This window comes from Lacerta agilis, chromosome 2 (genome assembly GCF_009819535.1).
Source record: "Lacerta agilis isolate rLacAgi1 chromosome 2, rLacAgi1.pri, whole genome shotgun sequence".
NCBI classification, from domain to species: Eukaryota; Metazoa; Chordata; class Lepidosauria; order Squamata; family Lacertidae; genus Lacerta; species Lacerta agilis.
The window spans coordinates 46,170,422-46,176,421 of record NC_046313.1 but is presented as its reverse complement, the minus strand read 5'-3'; positions in this window follow the sequence as shown (position 1 = coordinate 46,176,421).

The window sequence follows — 6,000 nt, the reverse complement described above, 5'->3', positions numbered from 1 at the left end:
AAGGTCCACCACTGCCCAGGCCAAGTATACCCAGTTACCTCCCCCTCCGAATAATGCCTGCTCTCAAGCTTGGCGCAATCTGCTCTGACCCCATCTATTGCTCTTGAACTTGCTTGTGGATCAGAACACAACACTTGGTTGGATTTCACATTGGATTATGGGTTACAGTCTAGTTTATATTAAAAGATATGTACAAAGTGTGTATTTTATGGATGAATGCACTGAAAAAATTTGAAAATGTGGCTGCTTGGTTTTAAAAAAATGGTTATCGTACATTGAAAGCATAAACAAAAAGCCTACAATTCAAATGTAGACTTATTGTGTGTCATTTCAAGAAATCCACAGAAAATGGGATGGAATGGACCAGTGATGGAGAGTTGGAACAACTGAAACATGATGAAATTGGTTGCTCATCCCTAACCCCAGTTCTCTGCTTGGGTCAAAGAAGAGAGTTAATTTTTAAAAAAAAGTTTCTCAATGTGAAATCCGGGGGGGGGGGTGGGGATGACGGACCCATTAGGGATGAAAACTAAGATCATCATCACCCATTCTGAGGCAAAGCAACACTGCACATGCTTGAGATCATGTACAGGAAAAAATGAAGGATTGACCTCACAAAAACCCACAGCAAGGCAGGGTTGCCATTGTATAGCCATATATATGGCTGTGGCAGCAACAACATTTTAAAAAGCAAAGGAATGAAGCCCCAAAGCCAACCCACCCGTGGCTAGGTGAGGCAACCGCCTCAGGCGGAATGATCCACAGGGGCAGTAGATCCAGTGTCCAAGGAATGCATCACCCATTGCTGCTGCTGCAACAGCTGCAGTGTGTTTCTTGGAGGCCAGATCTATCATTTCCTCAGCAGCCCCCCACGTCACCTGTACAGTGGACTCTTGGTGAGTATGAGGCTCCTATCCATGTCCCTGATATAGCTCTTCACTCACCCCTTCTTCCCTCTCAGGGAGAACATATGTCACTGTCGCGGGCCCTTCGCCCTGTACAGCCCACCCCCGGACGTTTTACGGTCTATGAGTGCTGCACCAACGACAAACAGTCCCCAGCTGCAGCTCTTCAGACTACTGGCTGGATCCTGCTTACTTCATTCACCACAGACGAGGATATTGTGAACTAAAAAGATGTTTATTGCGTACAAAGCTTGTGGTTGCTGATAAATAAAAGGTTGTTCAATAAGCTTATAACAGTTGTCCTATACCGGCCTAATACCTCTAATAGTAAACTAAATATCAATAACAACGCGTTTCACAATCTCTTTATCCTCTCTGCTAACATCCACCTAAGACTCTAAACTCCCAGCTCTATCTCTTGACTCACACTGCTCAACTCCAACTCTAACTCCCCGCACTTAACTGCTCCTGCCCACACTTCAACTGCCTTACTGCCCACTGGGAGGGGTGTTTTATACTCAGGCTAAGCCCGCCCCTGAGGGTTCTAACTGTCAGAAAAGTTAACCCCTACCTGGCCTTGGGCTAGTCTCCACATACCTCCCTCCTTTTTAGGTTTGTATCAGAGGAGTTACTAGCCAAAGTATCCCTCTGATACAAACAACAGTTTAAAACATTATAGACATTACATAAACAAACATTTTATAACTCTTACCTATAATTACCTAACTATGGCATAATATTTGGGTTTTTCACCTTATATACAATAGTTCATGCAGCATTAGGCCTTTATTGCAAGAAAAGCCGTAACTGTCCATTAACCTTGGTCTTTGGGTCTTCATTATAAGGCGTCTGCGATGATGTTTAGGATCCTTTCACGCTCCTTATCGTCCTTAACCGTCGCAAGAAGTATCTTTCTCTGGGCACCAGTCTTTTCTCTGCCAAACGTGATGGGATGTAAGCTGTCTTCCCCGGCCAGATGACACAGTCCCATTCCGATCTCTGCACTCGAGGCGTCTGTAACGATTGTGGATCCCAAGCTGGGTAGAGTCCTTGTTTCTCAGGGTCAAAAGCTCTCTTAGTTCAACCTCTCCCTCCTTCAGGATCTCTGTTAAATGTTTAAGCTCGCAGACTTGTACACACATCTCCAGGTCATCATAAGCTGCATAAACACTGGTTGTCTGGCTTTTAAATGCACTGGGAACTATTTGCAGAAGTTTGTGGATATCTTCTGTTTTAGTCAGCTTGCGGAAGCTTTCTAGACAAGCGTGATCACTTAATGAAAGTAGGCTAAAAAGCTCTGATTGCTTATTGCTCATAGCAATCGCCCTTGTTGTCAGTTCATCTTTGGTCTGTATTGCTTTATCAGTTCCCACTTCAAGCAATTTTAAGACTACTTTTGTATGCCTTTGACGTGGTAGCCCTGTTAATGCTGTGTAACCACATTCATTTTGGACATTTATTTGTGTTGCATGAGCAGCAGGGTACCCATCCTCCCACCACACAATCTCTAGTGTAGGAACACGTTCACTTTCATAGAAAGTCGATGGGACCCCATGCCAGCTATAACTTCCAGTACGTCTCTCTTTCTATCCCTCCAACTGATGAATGGTTTATCATAAATTTGACTAGTTGTTCTAACTGATCTCACAGATAGGTCACTGGTCACATTGCAGGTAGACACTCCTTTACCAATATCACAGGCTTTTTCAACAACGTGACTACTGTAGTCTAGATTGGGTTCATGGTTTAGGGACTTGATTGGGTTTATCATATTCACATGCAACCCGCCTCCCTTCACCATGCTGAATTATATTGTTTATATCATTCATTTTTGAAATGATCTTACAAGGACCTTCCCATGTCAGCTGTAACTTGTCACTGTTTACTGATCTGATTAATAAAATATCTTGTCCTGGCTCAAAAGATCTCTCATGTGTTTTTTTTCATACCAAACTTTCTGTTTGTGTTGAGCAACCTTGCACTGTTCTCCTGCCAGTTCTAGTGATCGTTTGAGAGTGTTCTGCAATTTAAATAGGTAGTCAACTACATTAATTCGCGCTACAAGGCCATTGGTCTGTGGGTGGTCAAGGGTACTGGTTATATGTTTTATCCCACACCTCTCCCACAAACGCTGCATCAGTTTAGAGGTAAATGAGGCTCCAAGGTCTGTCACGATCTGTTCTGCAAACCCTAGCCGACACATATAACTTATTAGAGCTGAAGCCACTGTTTCAGTCTCTATGTTTCGTAACGGAATCGCTTCCGGATATTTCGTCGCAAAATCTACAATAGTCCACAAATAATGATTTCCCCTGCGACTGGCTTTTGGCAGTCGTCCAATAATATTAACTGCTAAACGTTGGAAGGGTTGTGAGATTATGGGCAAGGGGCATAATTGTGCTTTCGTTTTATCTTGCCCATGTCCTTGTAATTGGCAAGTATGGCACGTTCGACAAAATAACTTTATTTGCTTGCCCATCCCAGGCCAAAAGAAATTTTGGGACACCCTTTGTTTGGTTCTGGTGATTCCCAAGTGACCTCCAAAGATACTGCCATGTGCATGTTGTATTATCTTGGTTCTGAATTCAGTAGGTACTATCAGTTGCCTGTGGATCTCATTACCCCCTCTATTAGGCTTTAAAAGAATCTCCCTGTATAGCAACCCATTGTTGACTATAAACCGCTCCGGGCTTTCAGGGGTTAATACTGTATTCACGGCTGTGGCTTGAAAATATTTCTGTAAATCTGTATCTAGTTTCTGCTTGGCTGCAAAACTAGCTGCTTGACTATTTGTAACTGGCATTATACTTGTATCTTGTGTCAGTTCAGCAATTGTATCAGGCCTTTCCTCCTGAGGTAACTGTCGCAGTTTTTGTGCCCTAGTTATTACAAATGCACTCTGTACATGGTCAAGTAAATCCCACCCGATTAACATTGGAGCTGGGATTTCTGGTGAAACTGCTACTTGCCATTTTCCAGACCATTGTTTATATGTCAGATTAACTAATGCGACTGGCAAGATTTCTGGCTGTTTTGATATTTTTTAAACCGATTGTTTTGCCTTTAATAAAGTCTTCTGGCTTTAATAAATCAGGATGTACGATACTAATCTGAGACCCTGTGTCTTTTAAGCCTTTATATTGTTTACCATTCACCCAAATTTCTTCTCCTGTTTGTATAATAACATGTCATCTTGTTGAATTATATAGCACCTCACAACTTGGGCCACTGGTAACTCATCAGCCTCTGACTGGGCCTCGGTTGTCGTGGCAACCATGTTGGCAGTTGGCTCTGTCTCCACAGTTTGGACACAATATGTCTGCTTCTGAGGGATAGTATTTGCACTCCTAGTTCTGATTTCAGTTCTACAGTCCAGTTGTCTATGGCCTTTTTTCCCACATTGCCAACAGATTAATTCAGGCCTTTTACCCTCACTATATTTATTTACTTTTCCCTCAGTCCCCCCCGTTGTCATAGGCGTGTTATGGGGAACATTTGCATTGGCGGGAAAAATTTTCTTGGCAGTTTCTGTGGTAAACTTTGTGGGCTGTTGCATTCTCTTAAACTTATTTGTTTCCCACTGTTTGTCCTTATATTTGGGGCATCATAAGCGTGTTCTCGGATTTCATTTATTTCATCTGCCAGATTAGCAGCTTCCAGGATGGTTTTAGGGCGTCTTTCTTTAATTAAATACTTCAGATGACTATTAATCGTGTCATAAAATTGTTCTAATGCGATCACCTCTTTTATTTTCGCCACAGAATCAGCACCCTCCTGTTCTAGCCACTTGTTTAAATAATTTGTAGTTTTAGCTCCTAGTTGAGCAAATGTTTCCTCACGCACCTTTTTTATTGTTCTAAACTTTTGTCTCAGTTGCTCTGCAGTAATTCCGAATCTAACATAAACCAACTGTTTAAATGCTTCAAAATCTTTAGATTGATCAGATGGCATTTGAGAATAAATCTCTGTTAATGTTCCACTAATACGCGCTCTCAGTATTTGCATTTTCTCCTCATCTTTTACTTCAAAATCTTCGCAAGCCCTCTCAAAAGAAATGATAAATGCTTCAGGGTCGTCTTTATCTCTGAAGTCAGGGAATCTTTTTAAATCCACCCTGCTAGGATTTTGTGTGGAACTATTGTTGTTGTTTCTATTATCTACAGCTGATAATTCAAGTCTTTTCATTTCTAATAAATATTCTCTTTCCTCCCTTTCTCTTTCTCTCTCAATAGCTAAGGTCATTTCTTTCTCTTTCAGTTCTCTCTCTTTGCTTCAGCTTGTAACTTTAATTCTCTCTCTTTTGCCTCAGCTTGTAACTTTAAGGTCATTTCTTTCTTTCAGTGCCATTGCCTCTCTTTCTCTCTCTCTCTCAATATTTAATTCTCTCTCTTTTGCCTCAGCTTGTAACCTTAATTCTCTCTCTTTCAGTGCCATTGCCTCCCTTTCTCTTTCAATATCTAGCTTTGCTAGTTCGATTTTCAAATTAAATTCCTTCTCAAGTTTCCATTTTTCAAATTCCTCTGAGGCTTTAAAACTCGTCCCCTCAGCAGGATTTTTGTTAACTGTTTCAGTACTGGTTTCCTCAATCTGGGAAACCCCATTTTCTTCTTCAGAGCTTTCTACTTGTGAGTCCCTAAGAGCTGTTTTAGTCTTTCTAGGTGGCATTTTCTATTTATTTGGTGGTATTATTTCTGTACTTAAATCAAGGATGTTTCAGTTAAATTTCTTCAGGCTCAGTTTCCACAGTTTAGGTCCAAAGTCACGCCTAAAGTTGCCTCAGTGCACTTTGTCCAGCGTACTTTTCCGACCTCTCACTATAAACCTTTCTGCCTGAAATAGTTTCAAACGCAAAGTATCTTTGTAACTCTCTCACAATCTCTCAGTCTTAGGCGCTATCACACCACACCCTAGGGCCAGGTAATTCCTCTCTGAATTCCCCTTCTCCCTTTCCAGGTGTATGCAATCCCCTTCCTGACTAGATTGTAGAGTCTCACAGAAGTTTGCTTAAATCCTCTTTAAGCCTCACACTTCACACAATGCGTCACCCTTAAATCTTTCTTGTACCTTGGCACTGCTTGCCAACACTTTAGATCTT